This window comes from Nerophis ophidion, linkage group LG09, assembly GCF_033978795.1.
Source record: "Nerophis ophidion isolate RoL-2023_Sa linkage group LG09, RoL_Noph_v1.0, whole genome shotgun sequence".
Classification (NCBI taxonomy): domain Eukaryota; kingdom Metazoa; phylum Chordata; class Actinopteri; order Syngnathiformes; family Syngnathidae; genus Nerophis; species Nerophis ophidion.
In genome coordinates this window covers 6,795,173-6,818,918 of record NC_084619.1, presented here as the reverse complement: position 1 = coordinate 6,818,918, position 23,746 = coordinate 6,795,173, and the positions used below count along the sequence as shown (strand labels likewise).

General features: G+C 39.9%; 1 long non-coding RNA gene across 3 annotated transcripts in view; it reads right to left on the bottom strand.

Moving 5' to 3' along the window:
• LOC133558752 (uncharacterized) overlaps positions 1-18,044 on the bottom strand; it is a 52,684-nt gene extending 34,640 nt beyond the window's left edge. The window contains exons 1-3 of one of the 3 annotated variants that reach the window (XR_009807981.1): positions 17,841-18,044; positions 17,657-17,761; positions 17,291-17,530 (exon numbers count right to left, since the gene is read on the bottom strand). This is a non-coding gene — a long non-coding RNA (uncharacterized LOC133558752). Of the gene's footprint in view, positions 1-17,249; positions 17,762-17,840 lie in introns of those variants that run through there. The other 2 variants (XR_009807980.1, XR_009807979.1) reach the window with 2 other exon arrangements.
• Positions 18,045-23,746: the final 5,702 nt, after the last annotated feature.

Below are 23,746 nucleotides of genomic sequence, written 5' to 3'. Positions count from 1 at the left end.
TGCATAGGTTTGGTGATAATGTTCCCCTTTAATCATTTCCAAAAAAAAAAAAATCCTGCTTCTCCCAAAATTCCCAAATTTATTATTTGATATTTTGTAATCTTTAGTACATGATTTCCTTTTCGATGACATTTTTGTTCAGCCTTTCTTAGTTTTTATAAGTTACCGCCAATGATGAAATGGTCCATTTTAATACCAAAGGCAGTAGCAGATAGCAGTTAGCATTCCATGAACCACAATGCACTTTTTTGTCAGGCTTGTCCCTGACAGTTTGGCCATGTTTTAGTTTTTCCTCTGCGTTTGTCTTTGTTTTCTGTCAGCGCTCTTATTTTGTCCGTCTCCTGTTTGTCTCCCTGAGTGCTAGGTCTCCCCAACTGTGGCTGATAGGCACCTGGCCACACCTGGTGTCAATCAGCCAGCCACTATTTAAAGCTGCCTTCCCCTCCAGTCAGAGCTGGATTATTGTCACCAATATCTGTCAATGTCATTAATACATATCGGTGTAGCTGTGTCTACTTCTGTTCACTCTGCTCGTGTCATAGTTCCTTCGTGTCACAGTGTTTTTGTTTCTAGTCCACAGTTAGCCTTCGTGCTAGTTTTTGTTCATAGCCAAGTCTGTTCTCAGCCTTGTGCGCGCCTTTTGTTTGTACCCTTTTGTTTGTTGTTGTTTTAGTGTTAAATTAAATCATGTTTACCTGCACAATGCCTGTGGTTTTCTCTGCATCTCGGGGTTCGTCAACAACAACATGTGACACTTCTTCTATGACCCTCCCCCGCCGAATTCTCATTGGTTGACATGTGTGTGACGCTTGCTGACGTGTGTGTGTGAGACTTGTCGTGGAAATTTCTTAAAGACGATCCTTTAGTGACAAATAGCTTTAAAATTATTTATTAAAGTAACAAACGAATAATAAAAAGCTTTGCAAAGCGAGACCAAACCAGAACGACACATCCGTTCGTTCCAGCTTGTTCTAACTCCTTTAGAATTTGACATGACAATTATACATTCTCAGAAGTCCCACCCTCCATGCTCATTTACATACAGTACACCAGTGGAATGAATACCCAAAGTCCTGCGAAGGGGAGAGGGTGTCGTTTGCCCAGAGGGGGGTGGGGTCACTCAGGAAAGGGAACCAATTATGCTCTGTTGGGGGTCAGGAAGAGGAACACACATGCCCAGGTCAACTATAGTCCACATGTTACATCAAAGACACAGGAGACAGAGCTTGATCAGATAATAGATCTCTTGCTAAGTGTCACATTCCTGAGCCCAATAAACAACTTTTGGCGACCCGTTCAAAGAACATCATCAATTTAGAATTTGACATGACAATTATACATTCTCAGAAGTCCCACCCTCCATGCTCATTTACACACAGTACACCAGTGGAATGAATACCCAAAGTCCTGCGAAGGGGAGAGGGTGTCGTTTGCCCAGAGGGGGGTGGGGTCACCCAGGAAAGGGAACTAATTATGCCCTGTTGGGGGTCAGGAAGAGGAACACACATGCCCAGGTCAACTATAGTCCACATGTCACATCAAAGACACAGGAGACAGAGCTTGATCAGATAATGGATCTCTTGCTAAGTGTCACATTCCTGAGCCCAATAAACAACGTTTGGCGACCCGTTCAAAGAACATCATCAATTTAGAATTTGACATGACAATTATACATTCTCAGAAATCCCACCCTCCATGCTCATTTACATACAGTACACCAGTGGAATGAATACCCAAAGTCCTGCGAAGGGGAGAGGGTGTCGTTTTCCCAGAGGGGGGTGGGGTCACCCAGGAAAGGGAACTAATTATGCTCTGTTGGGGGTCAGGAAGAGGAACACACATGCCCAGGTCAACTATAGTCCACATGTTACATCAAAGACACAAGAGACAGAGCTTGATCAGATAATAGATCTCTTGCTAAGTGTCACATTCCTGAGCCCAATAAACAACTTTTGGCGACCCGTTCAAAGAACATCATCAATTTAGAATTTGACATGACAATTATACATTCTCAGAAGTCCCACCCTCCATGCTCATTTACATACAGTACACCAGTGGAATGAATACCCAAAGTCCTGCGAAGGGGAGAGGGTGTCGTTTGCCCAGAGGGGGGTGGGGTCACCCAGGAAAGGGAACTAATTATGCTCTGTTGGGGGTCAGGAAGAGGAACACACATGCCCAGGTCAACTATAGTCCACATGTTACATCAAAGACACAGGAGACAGAGCTTGATCAGATAATAGATCTCTTGCTAAGTGTCACATTCCTGAGCCCAATAAACAACTTTTGGCGACCCGTTCAAAGAACATCATCAATTTAGAATTTGACATGACAATTATACATTCTCAGAAGTCCCACCCTCCATGCTCATTTACAAACAGTACACCAGTGGAATGAATACCCAAAGTCCTGCGAAGGGGAGAGGGTGTCGTTTGCCCAGAGGGGGGTGGGGTCACCCAGGAAAGGGAACTAATTATGCCCTGTTGGGGGTCAGGAAGAGGAACACACATGCCCAGGTCAACTATAGTCCACATGTTACATCAAAGACACAGGAGACAGAGCTTGATCAGATAATAGATCTCTTGCTAAGTGTCACATTCCTGAGCCCAATAAACAACTTTTGGCGACCCGTTCAAAGAACATCAACAATTTAGAATTTGACATGACAATTATACATTCTCAGAAGTCCCACCCTCCATGCTCATTTACATACAGTACACCAGTGGAATGAATACCCAAAGTCCTGCGAAGGGGAGAGGGTGTCGTTTGCCCAGAGGGGGGTGGGGTCACCCAGGAAAGGGAACTAATTATGCTCTGTTGGGGGTCAGGAAGAGGAACACACATGCCCAGGTCAACTATAGTCCACATGTTACATCAAAGACACAAGAGACAGAGCTTGATCAGATAATAGATCTCTTGCTAAGTGTCACACTCCTGAGCCCAATAAACAACTTTTGGCGACCCGTTCAAAGAACATCATCAATTTAGAATTTGACATGACAATTATACATTCTCAGAAGTCCCACCCTCCATGCTCATTTACATACAGTCCACCAGTGGAATGAATACCCAAAGTCCTGCGAAGGGGAGAGGGTGTCGTTTGCCCAGAGGGGGGTGGGGTCACCCAGGAAAGGGAACTAATTATGCTCTGTTGGGGGTCAGGAAGAGGAACACACATGCCCAGGTCAACTATAGTCCACATGTTACATCAAAGACACAGGAGACAGAGCTTGATCAGATAATAAATCTCTCGCTAAGTGTCACATTCCTGAGCCCAATAAACAACTTTTGGCGACCCGTTCAAAGAACATCATCAATTTAGAATTTGACATGACAATTATACATTCTCAGAAGTCCCACCCTCCATGCTCATTTACATACAGTACACCAGTGGAATGAATACCCAAAGTCCTGCGAAGGGGAGAGGGTGTCGTTTGCCCAGAGGGGGGTGGGGTCACCCAGGAAAGGGAACTAATTATGCTCTGTTGGGGGTCAGGAAGAGGAACACACATGCCCAGGTCAACTATAGTCCACAGGTTACATCAAAGACACAGGAGACAGAGCTTGATCAGATAATAGATCTCTTGCTAAGTGTCACACTCCTGAGCCCAATAAACAACTTTTGGCGACCCGTTCAAAGAACATCATCAATTTAGAATTTGACATGACGATTATACATTCTCAGAAGTCCCACCCTCCATGCTCATTTACATACAGTACACCAGTGGAATGAATACCCAAAGTCCTGCGAAGGGGAAAGGGTGTCGTTCGCCCAGAGGGGGGTGGGGTCACCCAGGAAAGGGAACTAATTATGCTCTGTTGGGGGTCAGGAAGAGGAACACACATGCCCAGGTCAACTATAGTCCACATGTTACATCAAAGACACAGGAGACAGAGCTTGATCAGATAATAGATCTCTTGCTAAGTGTCACACTCCTGAGCCCAATAAACAACTTTTGGCGACCCGTTCAAAGAACATCATCAATTAAAACGAGTACAAGTCATTTTGCTATCACAGACGATTGCTGACATTTTCTTCGTCTCTTCCGCGAACGAGATAAATAATATTATTTGATATTTTACAGTGTTAATAATTTCACACATAAGTTCCAGAGTATATGTCGCACCCCCGGCCAAACTATGAAAAAAACTGTGACTTATAGTCCGAAAAATATGGTCATTTTTTTTAAAGGAATGACCTCATTCAATCGTGCAGTTGCTCTTAATGTTTTGCCCTGTTAAGTGTATTTGAATGTAAATATAACCGACCCAATCGATAGTCACTCAAGTGAAGTAATCAGGCCACGTCCTGACAGATTGGCGAGGGGAACATATGGCTGTAAATACATATGCATGCACACTAGGTGTAATAATGCACGGGGCAATGAAAAAGACCAAGTTGCAACATGATGTGTTGCAGTAATTGCTTCGCATTTAGAGCACACAACCTTTTCTTGAGGAGAATATCGATCAAACTGTTTGAATCCACAGTAGTGCCTTGACAACCAAGTGTCCCATAGAAAGAGTTTAATAAGCTGTCTTTAAAGGCCTACTGAAAGCCACTACTAGCGACCACGCAGTCTGATAGTTTATATATCAATGATGAAATATTAACATTGCAACACATGCCAATACGGCCGCTTTAGTTTACTAAATTGCAATTTTAAATTTCCCGCGAAATATCCTGTTGAAAACGTTGCGTGCGCGTGACATCATGGATTGTAGCGGACGTTTTGATCCAGCTCCGATCCTAGCTATAAGTCGTCTGCTTTAATCGCATAATTACACAGTATTCTGGACATCTGTGTTGCTGAATCTTTTGCAATTTGTTCAATTAATATTGGAGGCGTCAAAGAAGAAAGATGTAGGTGGGAAGCGGTGTACTGCGGCCCCCTTTAGCAACACAAACAGCCGTTTTTTTTTCCTTGTTTACATTCGTCGTTTCTCCTGCAGCTGTGGACTCTCTTGCCTCCTCCCACAGGCTGCCACCGACCGTCGGATGCTTACACCGTGGAGGGTAAAAAAAAAAATCTCAGCCCGGCTGCATTGCCTCGTTGAGAATTGTGGCTTCTCCCGGAGACACTGGCGGTCGCCACACTTATTTTTATTTATTTAAAAAAATAGGAGGCCCCCCCCCGGGCCGCCGGACAAATTATCAAGCGTTGACCGGTCCGCGGATACAAAAAGGTTGGGGACCACTGATGTAGACCACAATGAAGTGTTTGACATGTGATGAAAAGAACATTCTGTTGTTTTGACGTCCTTAGTTCCTGTTTTGTTCTGTCACCATGGTAGCTTATTAGTTCACCTGCCCCCTGCTTTTCCACTTTGCATCAGTCCATCTTAGATGAGCTCGGGCCCAGCAAAGCCGGTGGCGTTCCTGGGTGTTGTTGATAAATGGCTTTTGCTTTGCATAGTAGAGTTTGAAGTTGCACTTACAGATGTAGCAGTCAGGCTTTCCCCTGACAGTTTGTCTATGTTTTAGTTTTTTCCTCTGCATTTGTCTGTTTCTTCTGTGTTTAGTATCTCCTGTCTTTAGTTCCAGTCTAGTGCTCTTATTTTGTCAGCGTCCTGTCTTGTTCCCTGAGTGCTGTGTTTCTCCTCAGCTGCGGCTGATTGGCACCTGGCCACACCTGTTGCCAATCAGCCTGCTCCTATTTGTACCTGCTTTGTCTTGTGTCAGTTGCTGGATCATTGTATTGTCATTCGGACTTGTCGTTGCCACACTTGTCGTGTCTGTGATTCTTTTCAGCTATTACCTGTCGTGCTACATTTTGCCCTGGTCGTTGTAGCGGTAAGATGTTTATGTTAGCCATTAGTTATTTCCAGTTTTTCTGTTTGCAATCCTCTGGCTTCCATGCTAAAGTTCCTTTTTGTTTTCTAGCTTCCAGTGCTAGCTCCCTTAGTTTGTTATTCCGCCCACATGTGTGCTTTTTGTTTGTTTTTGTTCTATAATTTATATTAAATAATGTCTTCATATGCAATGCCTGCCTCCATCTCTGCATCTTGGGGTTCGTCAACTACTAACTTTGACAGTAGCGACCAACTGTAGTTACTGACAATGGTTTTATGAAGTGTTCCTGAGCCCATGTGGTGATATCCTTTACACACTGATGTCGGTATTTGATGCAGTACCGCCTGAGGGATCAAAGGTTCGTAATATCATCGCTTACGTGAAGTGATTTCTCCAGATTCTCTGAACCTTTTGATGATTTTACGGACCGCAGATGGTAAAATCTCTAAATTCCTTGCAATAGCTCTTTGAGAAATGTTGGTCTAAAACTTTTCGACAATTTGCTTACAAATTGGTGACCCTCGCCCCATCCTTGTTTGTGAATTACTTAGCATTTCATGGAAACTGCTTTTATACCCAATCATGGCACCCACCTGTTCCCAATTAGCCTGCACACCTTTTGGATGTTCCAAATAAGTGTTTAATGAGCATTCCTCAACTTTATCAGTATTTATTGCCACCTTTCCCAGCGCCTTATAATCCGGTGTGGTCCGTAAAACAGGGTACATTAATCTTATTAAAATGTTTTCGACATACGAATAATTCACGTTAAGACATCGGCGTACAAGTCGCCACTCTATTTGTAATTTTCCCCAATTTCCATGTATTCAATATTCTGCACCAGCTGCAAACGGCGAGTCATTGATTGAAGGAGCGATGCGCATTGCAATCAATGCTGCGTGCTTTGGCGTCCATAAAGCCCTCATCTCGGCGTGTCGTCCCACTTAAGACTGGCATTTACTGTTTGGTCGATACGCTTATAAACTGCAAAAAAGTCATCTTTGTAATTTCATGTCAACGTGTGCGAATTACTAACATGGATACCCCATTTGCTGTTTCAATGACATTTGCCCCAGGGTCCCTGTCGGCTTGAAGGGAGTGTGTGTGTGTGTGTGTGTGTGTGTTCTAGTATTTCTACCCTTCTTGAGACATCAACAAGGAAAAGTAGCTTCCATATGAGGAGCGGTGAACAAGTTAGGACATAAATCATGGAAATCCATTTAATCTAATAAGTCAAGATGTCTTATTTGCACCCCTGGTGGTGAAATCTATCAAAATGAGGGTGGTCCCAAATTGACTGTGTGTCGGTTTTTAAAAGTGCTCCCCCTCTGGTCAACATATGTAACAACAAGTGTGTGTAAGAAATTGAAATGCGCCCCCTTTTAGCCAAAATTAATAAATACAATTAAATAAATATCTGTGTTGGCCCTGCGATGAGGTGGCGACTTGTCCAGGGTGTACCCCACCGCCCCCCGCGGCCCTAAAAGGGAATAAGCGGTAGGAAATGGATGGATGGATGTATGTATATAGAGACATACTGTATTAAATTGAAGTAAATAATAAAGATTAAAAACCAATTACACACAAAGAATTCAAAATGGTAACAAAAAGCAGTAGTTTTCTTACAGTGTGACAACTTTTTTCTTATAAAATTGGGAACAATTTCCTCATATTCTTTCTGTTTCTGTAATATTGCAATATTTTCTCGTAAAATTATTACTTTTTCCATGTAAAACTATTACTTTTTAATGCAAAATGGAGATATTCGTCCTAAAACATTCTGACTTTTATCACAATATTGCCATTTTTTGTTGTTCTTGTAAAATAGTGAAATTTTTTGAGTAAAATCATGACTTTTGTCGTAATTTTGCCAAGGAAAATTGCAATTATTATTTTACCTTTGCCAACAATTTTAAGTTTTCTTATAAAATTGCGACTTTTTTCATAAAATTGCCAACTTTTTAAGCTCTTCTTGTAAAAATGCGACTGTTATTGAGTAAAATTCCAACTTTTACCACAATATTGCACAAAAGTTATGTATTTCTTGTAAAATGTTGGACTTACGTTGAGTAAAATTCCGAGATTTATAAAGTCTCAAGAAGGTAACAAATACAATAATGTGTGTGTGTGTGTGTTCTAGTATTTCTACCCTTCTTGAGACATCAACAAGGAAAAGTAGCTTCCATATGAGGAGCGGTGAACAAGTTAGGACATAAATCATGGTCCCCATTTAATCTAATATGTCAAGATGTCTTATTTGCACCCCTGGTGGTGAAATCTATCAAAATGAGGGTGGTCCCAAATTGACTGTGTGTCGGTTTTTAAAAGTGTTCCCCCTCTGGTCAACATATGTAACAACAAGTGTGTGTAAGAAATTGAAATGCGCCCCCTTTTAGCCAAAATTAATAAACACAATTAAGTAAATATCTGTGTTGGCCCTGCGATGAGGTGGCGACTTGTCCGGGGTGTACGCCGCATTCCGCAAGATTGTAGCCGAGATAGGCGCCAGCGCCCCCCGCGGCCCTAAAAAGGAATAAGCGGTAGAAAATGGATGGATGGATGGATGTATATAGAGACATAAATTGAAGTAAATAATGAAGATTAAAAACCAATTACACACAAAGAATTCAAAATGGTAACAAAAAGCAGTATTTTTCTTACAGTGACAACTTTTTTCTTATAAAATTGGGAACAATTTCCTCATATTCTTTCTGTTTTTGTAATATTGCAATATTTTCTCGTAAAAGTATTACTTTTTTAAATGTAAAATTATTACTTTTTAATGCAAACTTGAGATATTTGTCATATAAAAATTCGGACTTATCACAATATTGCCAAATATTTTGTTGTTTTTGTAAAATAGTGACATTTTTTTGAGTAAAATTATGTCATAATTTTGCCGAGTCGCGATTTTTATTAGTATAATATTGCCAAAATGTTAAAGTTTTCTTATGACATTGTGACTTTTGTTGAGTAAAATTGCGACTTTTTTCATAAAATTGCTAACGTTTTAAGCTCTTCTTGTAAAAATGCAACTGTTATTGAGTAAAATTCCAACGTTTAACCTTATATTGCACAAATGTTTAGTTTTTCTTGTAAAATTTTGACTCGGGTTGAGTAAAATTACGAGTTTTATTATAGTGCTGCCAAAATTCAAAGTTTTTCTTGTGAAATTGTGACCTTTTTCTTGTAAATTTCCAACTCATTTTTCACAAGCTGTTTTATATTTGCATTGTATGTATATATTAATAATGTTGTAAATACATATCTTAATATATCTCGAAAGGGCGCTACTAAAGATTTTTAGAAAGGCTCAAGAAGGTAACAAATACAATAATGTGTGTGTGTGTGTTCTAGTATTTCTACCCTTCTTGAGACATCAACAAGGAAAAGTAGCTTCCATATGAGGAGCGGTGAACAAGTTAGGACATAAATCATGGTCCCAATACGGATATCCATTTAATCTAATATGTCAAGATGTCTTATTTGCACCCCCTGGTGGTGAAATCTATCAAAATGAGGGTGGTCCCAAATTGACTGTGTGTCGGTTTTAAAAGTGCTCCCCCCTCTGGTCAACATATGTAACAACAAGTGTGTGTAAGAAATTGAAATGCGCCCCTTTTTAGTCAAAATTAATAAATACAATTAAATAAATATCTGTGTTGGCCCTGCGATGAGGTGGCGACTTGTCCGGGGTGTACGCCGTCTTCCGCCAGATTGTAGCCGAGATAGGCGCCAGCGCCCCCCACGACCTCAAAAGGGAATAAGCGGTAGGAAATGGATGGATGTATATAGAGACATACTGTATTAAATTGAAGTAAATAATCCATCCATCCATTTTCTACCGCTTATTCCCTTTCGGGGTTGCAAAGAATTCAAAATGGTAACGAAAAGCAGTCTTTTTCTTACAGTGTGAAAACTTTTTTCTTATAAAATTTGGAACAATTTCCTCATATTCTTTCTTTTTCTGTATAATTGCAATATTTTCTCGTTAAATGTATTACTTTTTTTAATGTAAAATTATTACTTTTTAATGCAAAATGGAGATATTTGTCATATAAAAATTCTGACTTATCACAATATTGCAAAATATTTTGTTTTTCTTGTAAAATAGTGACATTTTTTGAGTAAAATTACGTCATAATTTTGCCAAGTAAAGTTGCGATTTTTATTATTATAATATTGCCAAAATGTTAAAGTTTTCTTATGGAATTTGGACTTTTGTTGAGTAAAATTGCGACTTTTTTCATAAAATTGCTGACATTTTAAGCTTTTCTTGTAAAAATGCGACTGTTATTGAGTAAAATTCCAACTTTTAACCTTATATTGCACAAATGTTTAATATTCCTTGTAAAGGTTTGACTCGGGTTGAGTAAAATTACGAGTTTTATTATAGTGCTGCCAAAATTCTAAGTTTTTCTTGTGAAATTGTGACCTTTTTCTTTTGAAACTGTGACCTTTTTCTTGTAAAATTCCAACTCATTTTTCACAACAAGCTGTTTTATATTTGCATTGTATGTATATATTAATAATGTTGTAAATACATATCTTTATATATCTCGAAAGGGTGCTAAAGATTTTTAGAAGGTCTCAAGAAGGTAACAAATACAATAATGTGTGTGTGTGTGTGCATGTGTTTGTGCGTGTTGTAGTTAAATTACATTTCCAGAAAGACTACAAATGACCCTGGACATGTGATTTAAGATAAAGTCAGTATCCTATAATCTGACTTTGATCATACTGATGCCCCTAAGGATGAAAAAGGGAGCGTTGGCTATTTTTAGCCCATATAAAAACATTGAAGTCAATCAGCATTCCAGTCAACACATCCTCCCTACGGCTTCTTCACACAGGCTGAAGTTGTTGCTGAAGCCACCAAGGCCATACCAGGGACGTTGAAGTGTGTGTGTGTGTGTGTGTGTGTGTGTTGAGGGCAGGGGTAAAGTTGGTTATATTGAAAGTCTTTTTTCTGCGACTTAAATATGTAATTTGTCACGACTTGGACTTGGGGATAGTTTGCTTTTCCAACGCAAAGGAAAGTTGGCACGAGCCAGACGTGAATGTAAGTACATTTTTATTTTATACACTAATAAACTACAAAAAGGCAAACAAATGGCACACAATGGCGGAGAACAAACTTGACTACTGAAAACAAATGACTAGCACAAAGGCATGACTAAGGACAAAAGAACAAAAGACACAAACTGAGGCATAAAACAAACCAAAAACTTACGTGGCATGGACAGAATAATAAACAGTATGGCATGGCATGAAGGCCGTTGAGGAATATGAAAAGTCACCAGGCTGACCACCTGGCAACTACAGGTTTAAATAATGAACATGATAATTAAAAAGAGGTGTGAGAACTGAGGACAGGGGCGTGACATGAGGGCAAGGTGAAAATGAATGAGTTGGCATGGTAACAAAGAAAACAAGAAAGTGCAGGAAAAGGAACAGAGTGTCCAAAAAATAAAACAAAACATGACAAAAACAAAACCTGATCCCATCGGTGTGACATAGTTTTTATAAAAAAATATACACCTTATTTTTCAGACCGTAGGGCGTAACGGATTATAAGGCGCACTGACGATGAGCGGGTCTATTTTTGATCTTTTTTCATATATAAGGCAATTATACTCCACATTAAAGGAGTCATGTCATTTTTTTTTTTTCGAAATGTAAAACACTTCCTTGTGGTCTACATAACATGTAATGGTGGTTCTTTGGTCAAAATGTTGCATGGATTATGTTTTACAGATCATCTTCAAGCCGCTTTCTGACAGTCGCTTCAGGGCGCTCCGTTTTGTGGGCGGTCTTATTTACCTGGCTCACCTTGGATAGCGTCTTCTTCCCGTCTGTGTTGTAGCGGTGTAGCGTGCAAGGATGGGAGTGGAAGAAGTGTCAAAAGACGAAGCTAACTGTTTTAATGACATTTAAACTTTACTTAAACCAATAATGGAGTAGCATCTTCTCATCTGGAAACAACAACAACGCTGGAAAAACCGTCCTACCGGAACTCTAATAACTAAAGATGTTTTCGCGCTTTCATGGCGAGTTTACTGACAGATATAAGTAAGAACTTTACACTACTTTATATTAGAAATGTCAAAAGCAGAAGGTAAATGTCACATAACAAGAAGATAGAGAGAAAGAAGAAGCTTATCGACAACACAACGCCAGATAACATGTCTTACCTTATACACACACCATAATAATACTTGTATGTTGAAGCACAGTACAATCCATCAAGCGATGCGGCTTCATAGCTTACCAAAGTCGTTCTAAAACATGGTGATACATTTTTGAGCGCCGTGTGTAATGTTCTGTATTTTCAATGGAACATATAAAATGTTGGTGTTGTTTAGTTATATTGCAGTCTACACATATCTCTTTGCTTGGATGATTAAAGTTTGTCTAAATCTAAGTCTAATTCCGACCTTGTTTACTTCCGTGCCGACCTCTTTAAAACTTTTTAATCAATCAGCCAGAAATATCAAGCAGTTAAAAGTTAAACATGGATAAGTGTGAAGAGAGTGTTTTGCATTTTTCCCATCATGCCTTGCAATGGATTTAAATGGGTGTAATTTCAAAAAAAATGTTTTTATAATATCCACAACGTTCAGTTGTGTTATGAGTGACCAAGTGTGTTGACTTTTTGTACTGGTTAAAGTATTTTTTTTTCTGCACCGTGACTAGAAAAGGGGCTTCACGGTGGCAGAGGGGTTAGTGCGTCTGCCTAACAATACAAAGGTCCTGCAGTCTGGGGTTCAATCCCAGGCTCTGGATCGTTCTGTGTGGAGTTTGCATGTTCTCCCCGTGAATGCGTGGGTTCCCTCCGGGTACTCCGGCTTCCTCCCACTTCCAAAGACATGCACCTGGGGATAGGTTGATTGGCAACACTAAATTGGCCCTAGTGTGTGAATGTGAATGTTGTCTATTTTTGTTGGCCCTGCGTTGAGGAGGCGACTTTTCCAGGGTGTACCCCAGCTTCTGCCCAACAGTAGCTAAGATAGGCGCAAGCAACCCCCGCGACCCCAAAAGGGAATAAGCGGTAGAAAATGGATGGATGGACTAGGAAAGGTTGTTTGGATTAGGTCATACAAGTACATGCTGTGCTTGCAACATCAGGGGAAGTACAATTCATGGTCACTGAACTGAGCTTCTAACATTGCCGTCATTCCTGTTCTATACACTGAAGTAAAGAAATACTTGTCAGAATTAACTACCACATTTAAGAGACAGTTTATTTTGAATTCATATTTGTTGGCACTTTTTTGAGGGAAAAAAACAACTTTAAAAAAACTAAACCAAATTATATAGGGAATTTCATTATTTGCTGCTACACAAGTGCACTATATTTATATGGCATTTTTATCTACTGACTCAAAGCACTTTTACAGAGTGCAACCCAATATCTAAGTTACATTTAAACCAGTGTGGGTGGCACTGGGAGCAGGTGGGTAAAGTGTCTTGCCCAAGGACACAACGGCAGTGACTAGGATGGCGGAAGTGGGGATCGAACCCGGAACCCTCGAGTTGCTGGCACGGCCACTCTACCTACCGAGCTATACCGCCATATTTCTGTCTTGCCTCTGGTGAGGGCGGTCACATTTTTTTCTCCTCCCGTCTTTTCCCTGCTTGCTCTCGTTGTCTTGTCTTGTCTACACTTTTTTTTGAAGCCTCTTTCTTTGCGCTGTCCTCCCAATCAGGCTGGTCTGAAAACATCCCCGAGGACTCCCAAAGATGGATGCTTTTGACCTCTCTCCCTCCTCAAAGACACCTGCTTGCATTGCGTGCAGAACGGCCCCAGGCCTATGGACACAACGCCACTACACCCAAGACAATGGGCATATACACAAACACACACCTACACCCAACGCCTTCACCCCCGCTGGATCCCCCCCTCTGTTGGGAGTTGTTGTCATTATATGTAACTTGTTTATGTGTGCTCTGGCAAATGAGGTTTTTCCCCTTGGACTCAGTCTGGACACCCTCCCGAGGGTACAGCTTTTGACTGATATTTTTTACTCTTCCCCCCTTTCCCAATATCACCTTTTCCCACCTTTTTTAAGGAGCGCCGTAAGTGGTTTGATCTGTTGGCGGTCCTGTTTCTTGTCTCCTGTAACGTATGTCTGCTCTTAGTGGGACTGTCCCGAAAATGTAATTTCAGTTCTTATGTGTCTTGTACATGTTAAGAATGGACAATAATAAAGCATCCTGAATCCTGATACAACTGGCCATACAATTATTTTTCTCAGCTCAAAAGTCACACACTTTTTGTTGTATTTGAAATTTGAATTGAATTTGAGAGCACCCAGCATGGACGAATAGAATGTTTGTTTGCTCGCGGGAAACAAACATCCTAATTTACGATTTGACTCCCTCGAATGGCATTGACGCTGTGGAAACAGGACCAGGTTGTTCTGAAAAACACCCCCGAGGACACCTCAATAATGGACGCTTTTGACCTCCCTCCATCCTCAACGATACCTGGAGTCAAACTGTTGCAGATCAGCCTCAGTCTAAAAAACATTACATCATCACACCAAAGACAATTGAGCATACACGCACACACCCCTCACTCCCACCCCACGCCTTCACCACCACTTTTTCCCCTCGGGTTGATGGTCGGATGGCAGCGCTTCAAAGCAGCGGTCGCCTTCCAGGCCCCCAACACCCCGTCCCTCTGTTGCGAGTTTGTCGTGATTAAATGTAACGTGTTTATGTGTGCATCGCATGGAGGATTTTACCCCACTCCAGACTAGGCCCCCTTCGGAGCCCAGTCTAGATTGTATTTTTTTACTCATCTTTTTCCCCAGCGTTTCACCTTTTTCCCATCTTTTACGGGGCGCCTCGTGGCGACCCATCAGCGTTCCTGTTCTGTAACCCTGTACACGGTTTGTTTGTCTAATCTTGAACGGGTTTGTGCTGAAAACAAAGTTTTGTTGTACTTGTGCAATGACAATAAAGACCTACCTAATTACCTATTTTAGTTCTCACTCCCCGTGGTACCAAGTGTCTCATTACTTCTGTCTACGAAGCATTGTTAGACTGCCTTGAGGAACGCCGTTTACCACAACCAAAAGAGGGACTGGAGCGAGGAAAGAAAAAGAGAAGATAAAGAGCAGGAGAGTGATGGAAGTGTGAAGGCAGTGATGTGATTGGGGAGTAAGCAGAGCTCCACACTTGGCGTGACAGGTAATCACTCAAGCACAATGTGCTCTGACAGCACACAAAATATGTCAGACCAGCTCCCCCGCACAAACAAGGCGCGCGCCATCCTTTTTGAAGATGTCTTTGTGAACTTCGGGGCCTCAACTAAGCTGAGGATCGAGCTGAAGATGTTCCACATTTACACAATCCCACTAAAGCAGGGGTCACCAACGCGGTGCCCGCGGGCACCAGGTAGCCCATAAGGCCCGCTGGCCTGTTCTAAAAATAGCTCAAATAGCAGCACTTACCAGTGAGCTGCCTCTATTTTTTTAATTTTATTTATTTACTAGCAACCTGGTTTCGCTTTGCTCGACATTTTTAATTCTAAAGAGACAACAAAACTCAAATAGAATTTGAAAATCCAAGAAAATATTTTAAAGACTTGGTCTTCACCTATTTAAATAAATTCTTTTTTTTTTTTTTACTTTGCTTCTTATAACTTTCAGAAAGACAGTTTTAGAGAAAAAGTACAACCTTAAAAATTATTTCAACATTTTTAAACACGTATACCTTTTTACCTTTTAAATTGCTTCCTCTTCTTTCCTGACAATTCTAATAAATGTTCAAGTAATTTAATTATTCATTTTAGCTTCTGTTTTTTCGACAAAGAATATTTGTGAAATATTTCTTCAAACTTATCATGATTAAAATTTAAAAAAAATATTCTGGCAAAGCTAGAAAATCGTTAGAATCTAATTCAAATCTTATTTCAAATTCTTTTGAATTTCTTTTAAAATTTTTGTTCTGGAAAATCTAGAAGAAATAATGATTTGTCTTTGTTAGAAATATAGCTTGGTCCAATTTGTTATATATTCTAACAAAGTGCAAATTGGATTTTAACCTATTTAAAACATGCCATCAAAATTCTAAAATTAATCTTAATCAGGAAAAATTACTAATGATGTTCCATAAATTCATTTTTTATGTTTTCAAAAAGATTCGAATTAGCTAGTTTTTCTCTCCTTTTTTTCGGGTGAATTCTGAATTTTAAGGAGTCGAAATTGAAGATAAACTATGTTTCAAAGATTAATTTTTATTTTTTTCCTGTTTTCTCTTCTTTTAAACCGTTCAATTAAGTGTTTTTTTCATCATTTATTCTCTACAAAAAACCTTCCGTAAAAGGTAAAAAAATGTACGACGTAATGACAGAAATACCCATTTTTTTATATACATACACAGATTTATTTATCAAAGGTAAATTGAGCAAATTGGCTATTTCTGGCAATTTATTTAAGTGTGTATCAAACTGGTAGCCCTTCGCATTAATCAGTACCCAAGAAGTAGCTCTTGGTTTCAAAAAGGTCGTTGACCCCTGCGCTAAAGTGAGCACACGCTTTGAATTCCAGCAAACATTTATCCAGGAAGATTAATCATGGATAAACTTAAGAGTAGCCAGTGTACAGCTTCGATAGTGGTATAAAGTAGGCCGATCAGGAGCGTGAAGGAAGTGGTCCATGTAAAAGGCATCATAGTCAATAATGGTGACAGTACCTGAAACAAAACTGTATACAAAGGGTTCCTATGGACACCATCATGTATACATTTGCTATATCTATCTGTTACTAAAACCGCCTTCTTTTATTTCCGTGATGTCCTTAAAATTTGTTCCATTTCGTCCACTAGCGACGCTGAGATCATTATCCATGCGTTCGTTACGTCTCGTCTCGATTACTGTAACTTATTATTTTCAGGTCTCCTTATGTCTAGCATTAAAAGATTACAGTTGGTACAAAATGCGGCTGCTAGACTTTTGACAAGAACAAGAAAGTTTGATCACATTACACCTGTACTGGCTCACCTGCACTGGCTTCCTGTGCACTTAAGATGTGACTTTAAGGTTTTACTACTTACGTATAAAATACTACACGGTCTAGCTCCAGCCTATCTTGCCGATTGTATTGTACCATATGTCCCGGCAAGAAATCTGCGTTCAAAGGACTCCGGCTTATTAGTGATTCCCAGAGCCCACACATCCGCGGTAATTGCAATGAATTTTGAGTCAACTAAGAACAATGCGATCAATCCCGATAAAATATTTTAATCGTTTGACAGCCCTAAAAACTTATATATATATACACACATATTATATTTACATGTATATATATATGCACATATTATATACATACATACATACATACATATATATATATATATATACATATATATATATATACACACATATATATATATAAACAACAATCATTCATACAAAAATAATAATTTAAATTACATTAACAAAAACGTTTTATCACAAAAAAAATAATAATACACAAATCCACATACCTGTTTTGGAAACACGAAACACATAAACAGGTCTCTACTTTTCTGGCGGAGTGATACCTCATCAGCAAAAGTCCGATAGAAGAGGAAGAAAAACAACATTCATTCATACAAAAATAATAATTTAAATTACATTAACAAAAACGTTTTATCACAAAAAAAATAATAATACACAAATCCACATACCTGTTTTGGAAACACGAAACACATAAACAGGTCTCTACTTTTCTGGCGGAGTGATACCTCATCAGCAAAAGTCCGATAGAAGAGGAAGATAAACAACATTCATTCTTACAAAAATAATAATTTAAATTACATTAACAAAAACGTTTTATCACAAAAAAAATAATAATACACAAATCCACATACCTGTTTTGGAAACACGAAACACATAAACAGGTCTCTACTTTTCTGGCGGAGTGATACCTCATCAGCAAAAGTCCGATAGAAGAGGAAGATAAACAACATTCATTCCTACAAAAATAATAATTTAAATTACATTAACAAAAACGTTTTATCACAAAAAAAAATAATAATACACAAATCCACATACCTGTTTTGGAAACACGAAACACATAAACAGGTCTCTACTTTTCTGGCGGAGTGATACCTGCGTAAATACCATGTGTAATTATGACCAAACATTTTAAACATTCGACGCTCTAATCCTTACTTAAAAAAATTGTGCATAAAAAAATACTTAAAACAACACATCACTTATACCCACAACATTAATGTTTTAACTTTTAAAGTATTATGAAAGTTTAGAAATAATATTTAAAAAAGAAACACAGAGCGCTGAAAAACTATTACCTCATCATCAAAAGTCCGATAGAAGAGGAAGTAAAAATCCGAAAAAACCGCAGAGTCACTTCCTGCACCGGACATCCGGTTCTTCAAAATAAAACCAATACTTCAAAATAAAACATAACACCCTGTCTTGTTCATAATATAGCGCAACAACATCACACTATTACATTGATACTGTATCAATACTGTGTCACTAAATACTGACATCTGCTGGACATTAAAAGTCCCTATAGGCAACCTATGGACTGACTCAACTGACACTGATTTTATGACCTAGTACAGGGGTAGGGAACCTATGGCTCTAGAGCCAGATCCGGCTCTTTTGATGACTGCAAATGGCTCTCAGATTGATCTTAGCCGACATTGCTTAACACGATAAGTAATGAATAATTCCGCTGGTAATCACAGTGTTAAAAATAACGTTCAAATTATAAAACATTCTCATGCATTTTAATCCAACCATCTATTTTCTTTCACACCTGTTCAAGAAGTTGCATTATTGGTAAGAAGTGTTATATATTTATTATTGGTTAGCTTTAATAACAATGTTATTAAAAACAATAAGAGACTTATTATACCATATTTTTTGGAATATAAATCACTTTTTTTTTCATAGTTTGGCCGGGGGTGCGACTTATACTCAGGAGCGATTTATGTGTGAAATTATTAACACATTACCATAAAATATCAAATAATATTATTTATCTCATTCACGTAAGAGACTAGATGTATAAGATTTCATGGGATTTATGGATTATGAGTGACAGATTTTTTGGTAAACGTATAGCATGTTCTATATGTTATAGTTATTTGAATGACTCTTACCATAATATGTTAGGTTAACATAGCAGTTGGTTATTTATGCCTCATATAACCTACACTTATTCAGCCTGTTGTTCACTATTCTTTATTTATTTTAAATTGCCTTTCAAATGTCTATTCTTGCTGTTGGGTTTCATCAAATAAATTTCCCCCAAAAATGCGACTTATACTCCAGTGCGACTTATATGTGTTTTTTTTTCTTTCTTTATTATGAATTTTCGGCAGGTGCGACTTATACTCCGGAGCGGCTTATACTCCGAAAAATACGGTACTCTAAAAATGTTGGTCTTAAAAATGCACACATTTAGTTGTATTCAGTGTTAAAAAATATTATATGGCTCTCACGGAAATACATTTTGAAATATTTGGCTTTCATGGCTCTCTCACCCAAAAAGGTTCCCGACCCCTGACCTAGTATATACAGTAATATAAACCAAGTCATTGTATTTCATTAAGAATTATTCCATATCATAATTTAAATGAATATATATTATTATCTTTTTTAGATACAGTCAATAAATAATGTGAACATGATTGATTGAAACTTTTATTAGTAGATTACACAGTACAGTACATATTCCGTACAATTGACCACTAAATAGTAACACCCGAATACGTTTTTCAACGTGTTTAAATCGGGGTCCACGTTAATCAATTCATGGTAAAAAGGCAATGGGTTTGAGCTGGATTTGAACAAGTGCCCTAAGGAACTCAGCATGAACAACTTCAGTCCTCCACTCTACGAACTGAGCTTTCGAAGACATCGTTTGCTACCACTTATTAATGTAACCCAGGGGTGCCCATTACGTCGATCGCGAGCTACCAGTCGACCGCGGGGGGTGTGTCAGTCGATCTCCAGCCAGGCTTTTAAAAAAAATAGACCTAAAAATGAGTGATCATCAATCTTCACCAAGACGTCACTTAAATGACATTCACGGTACCGGAGGGTCTTGTGAGATGACGCTGGCTGCTGCAAGATCATTATTATGAAAATATGACCGAGAGGAAGGCGAGAAACACTTTTTATTTCAAAAGACTCTCGCGCCGTACCTTCCGTCAAAACTCTAAAGGCCGACTGCACATTTCCTATCTTCACAATAAAAGCCCTGCTTCATGCTGCCTGCGCTAACTAAATACAGAGTCTCGGAAAACTCGCGTGCACAAGCGATCCCTCAGAAAGCTGGCGTGCACATCACTTGTGCACGCCAGCTTTCTGAGACTCTTATTTTGTTAGCGCAGGCAGCATGAAGCAGGGCTTTTATTGTGAAGATAGGAAATGTGCAGTCGGCCTTTAGAGTTTTGACGGAAGGGACGGCGCGAAAGTCTGTTGAAAAAAAAAGTGTTTCTCGCCTTCCTCTCTGTCATTTTTTCATAATAATGAACTGGCAGCAGCCAGCGTCATCTCACAAGACCCTCGGGTGCCGTGAATGTCAATCAAGCAAGCTACGGAATTTGCCGCCAATGTTTTTCTTGTAAAGTGTATGGAAGCTGGATGAATTAGATGCCAAAAACCAACCACTTTCATGTGGTATTGTACAGAAAGGACAACTTTTTTTCTCCTCCATTTGAAAATGTGGGCGTTATCATCATTACTGTCTGATTCCAATCAATGCAAGTCATCAGAATCAGGTAATACACCGACTTATATTCTTGTCTTCGTGAAAGAAAGACATCTATATGTGTTACACATGCTTGTATTATCATTAAACACATTTAACTTGTTTACAAAAATGTCTCTTTCATAAATAAATAAATATAAATGATATATATAAATGAGGTAGATCCCCTCGAGTTGGTCAATTGAAAAGTAGCTCGCCTGCAGAAAAAGTGTGGGCACCCCTGATGTAACCAATCGGATGGTTGCGTGGGTGCGACAATGCTAGAAAACTTTGAGAGAACAGGATGAAACGACAAGGTGAAAATGATCTCCGATGACGATAAATGACAAATGACCAACGACAGAAGTGCGGCGATCCTGTTGGCAGCAGCATCTCGTTGACAGATGCGCTTCCTTATAAACACAGGTTGGCGCGCAGGTCCCAGTGTGACACAGTTCGTGTATCGGTCACGTGACCAAAACAGCTCATGATCGGTCACGTGACTTTCTAAGAGCGGGGTTTCGCTCTATGAGCTCGACGCAGGCGCCGATGCATCGGTGTTGCCGGATCCATCACTACCGCTTATCCTCATGTTGGCAGGTAAGCTGGAGTCTATCCCAGTTGACTTCAGGCAAGAGATGGAGTAGACCAAGGACCGGTCAATCAGGGACCAAATTGAAAAAAAATAAACAATCATTCATATGAACAGTTACAGTAATGCCAAAAGTTCACTGGGATAGACTTCAGCTCTCTTTTGAATGTGTACGGCAGGGGTGGGCATTACGTCGATCGCGATCGACTGGTCAATCTCGGAGGGTGTGTCCGTCGATCTCAAGCCAGGCATTAAAAAATAGGCTTCCTGTGCACTTGAGATGTGACTTTAAGGTTTTACTACTTACGTATAAAATACTACACGGTCTAGCTCCATCCTATCTTGCCGATTGTATTGTACCATATGTCCCGGCAAGAAATCTGCGTTCAAAGGACGCCGGCTTATTAGTGATTCCCAAAGCCCAAAAAAAGTCTGCGGGCTATAGAGCGTTTTCCGTTCGGGCTCCAGTACTCTGGAATGCCCTCCCGGTAACAGTTCGCGATGCTACCTCAGTAGAAGCATTTAAGTCTCATCTTAAAACTCATTTGTATACTCTAGCCTTTAAATAGACTCCCTTTTTAGACCAGTTGATCTGCCATTTCTTTTCTTTTTCTTCTATGTCCCACTCTCCCTTGGGGAGGGGGTCCGGTCCGATCCGGTGGCCATGTACTGCTCGCCTGTGTATCGGCTGGGGACATCTCTGCGCTGCTGATCCGCCTCCGCTTGGGATGGTTTCCTGCTGGCTCCGCTGTGAACGGGACTCTCGCTGCTGTGTTGGATCCGCTTTGGACTGGACTCTCGCGACTGTGTTGGATCCATTGTGGATTGAACTTTCACAGTATCATGTTAGACCCGCTCGACATCCATTGCTTTCCTCCTCTCCAAGGTTCTCATAGTCATCATTGTCACCGACGTCCCACTGGGTGTGAGTTTTCCTTGCCCTTATGTGGGCCTACCGAGGATGTCGTGGTGGTCTGTGCAGCCCTTTGAGACACTAGTGATTTAGGGCTATATAAGTAAACATTGATTGATTGATTGATTGACATAAAAATGAGCAATCATCAATCATACCAAGACTTCACTTTCGTCAGTTGTTTGACATTCTCGGCACCCGAGGATCTTGTGAGATGACGCTGGCTGCTGCGAGCTCATATTTAAGAAAAAAATCACTAACAGGGCGGACGCAGAGAAACACATTTTATTTCTAGAGACTCCGTACCTACTGTCAAAACTCTAAAGACCGACTGCACAGTTCCTGTCTTCACCATAAAGGACCTGTTTCATCCTGCCTGTGCTAACAAAATAAGAGTCTCAGAAAGCTAGCGTGCACAAGCTAGCAAGCTACGGAGTTTGATGCCAATGTATTTCTCCCCCGCCCTCAGCGACCGCTTTCTCACTTGCTTGCCCACCCGCACAGTCACTGACGTCACTCACCTGCTGCCAGACATTAAAGGGCCACACACATATGCTACTCTCATAACAAAGTGTTTAAAAACGAGTATGCAAGTTGGACAAATGAGATGCCAAATCCAACCACTTTCATGTGGTATTGGACAGAAAGGAGGACTTTTTTTTTTCCTCCATTTGAAAATGCGGACGTTATCATCATTACTGTCTAATTCCAATCAATGCAAGTCATCAGAATCAGGTAATACACCAACTTATATTCTTGTCTTCATGAAAGAAAGGAATCTATGTGTGTTAAACATGCTTGTATTATCATTAAACACCATTAACTTGTTAACAAAAATGTCTCTTTCATAAATAAATAAATATAAATGATAAAATAGGAATGAGGTAGATCTCCTCGACTTGGTCAATTGAAAAGTAGCTCGCCTGCAGAAAAAGTGTGAGCGCCCCTGGTGTACGGGATAAAATGGAAAGAATAAATAATTTCATAATTTCATTCTGATTCAACCTGATAGGCTCAAGCCATCTGGTGACTGACTCAACAAGATAAGGAAAATAAATGAATTGAATGGAATTCAATCAATCAATCAATCAATGTTTACTTATATAGCCCTAAATCACTAGTGTCTCAAAGGGCTGCACAAACCACTACGACATCCTCGGGCAAGGAAAATTCACACCCAGTGGGACATCGGTGACAATAATGACTATGAGAACGTGATACTGTGATACTGATGATACTGATGACTATGAGAACATATGAGAACATGATACTGTGAAAGATCAATCCATAATGGATCCAACACCGTCGCGAGAGTCCAGTCCAAAGCGGATCCAACACAGCAGCGAGAGTCCCGTTCACAGCGGAGCCAGCAGGAAACCATCCCAAGCGGAGGCTGATCAGCAGCGCAGAGATATCCCCAGCCGATACACAGGCGAGCAGTACATGGCCACCGGATCGGACCGGACTCCCTCCACAAAGGAGAGTGGGACATAGAAGAAAACGAAAAGAAACGGCAGATCAACTGGTCTAAAAAGGGAGTCTATTTAAAGGCTAGAGTATACAAATGAGTTTTAAGGTGAGACTTAAATGCTTCTACTGAGGTAGCATCTCGAACTGTTACCGGGAGGGCATTCCAGAGTACTGGAGCCCGAAATGAAAAAGCTCTACAGCCCGCAGACTTTTTTTGGGCTTTGGGGATCACTAATAAGCCGGAGTCCTTTGAA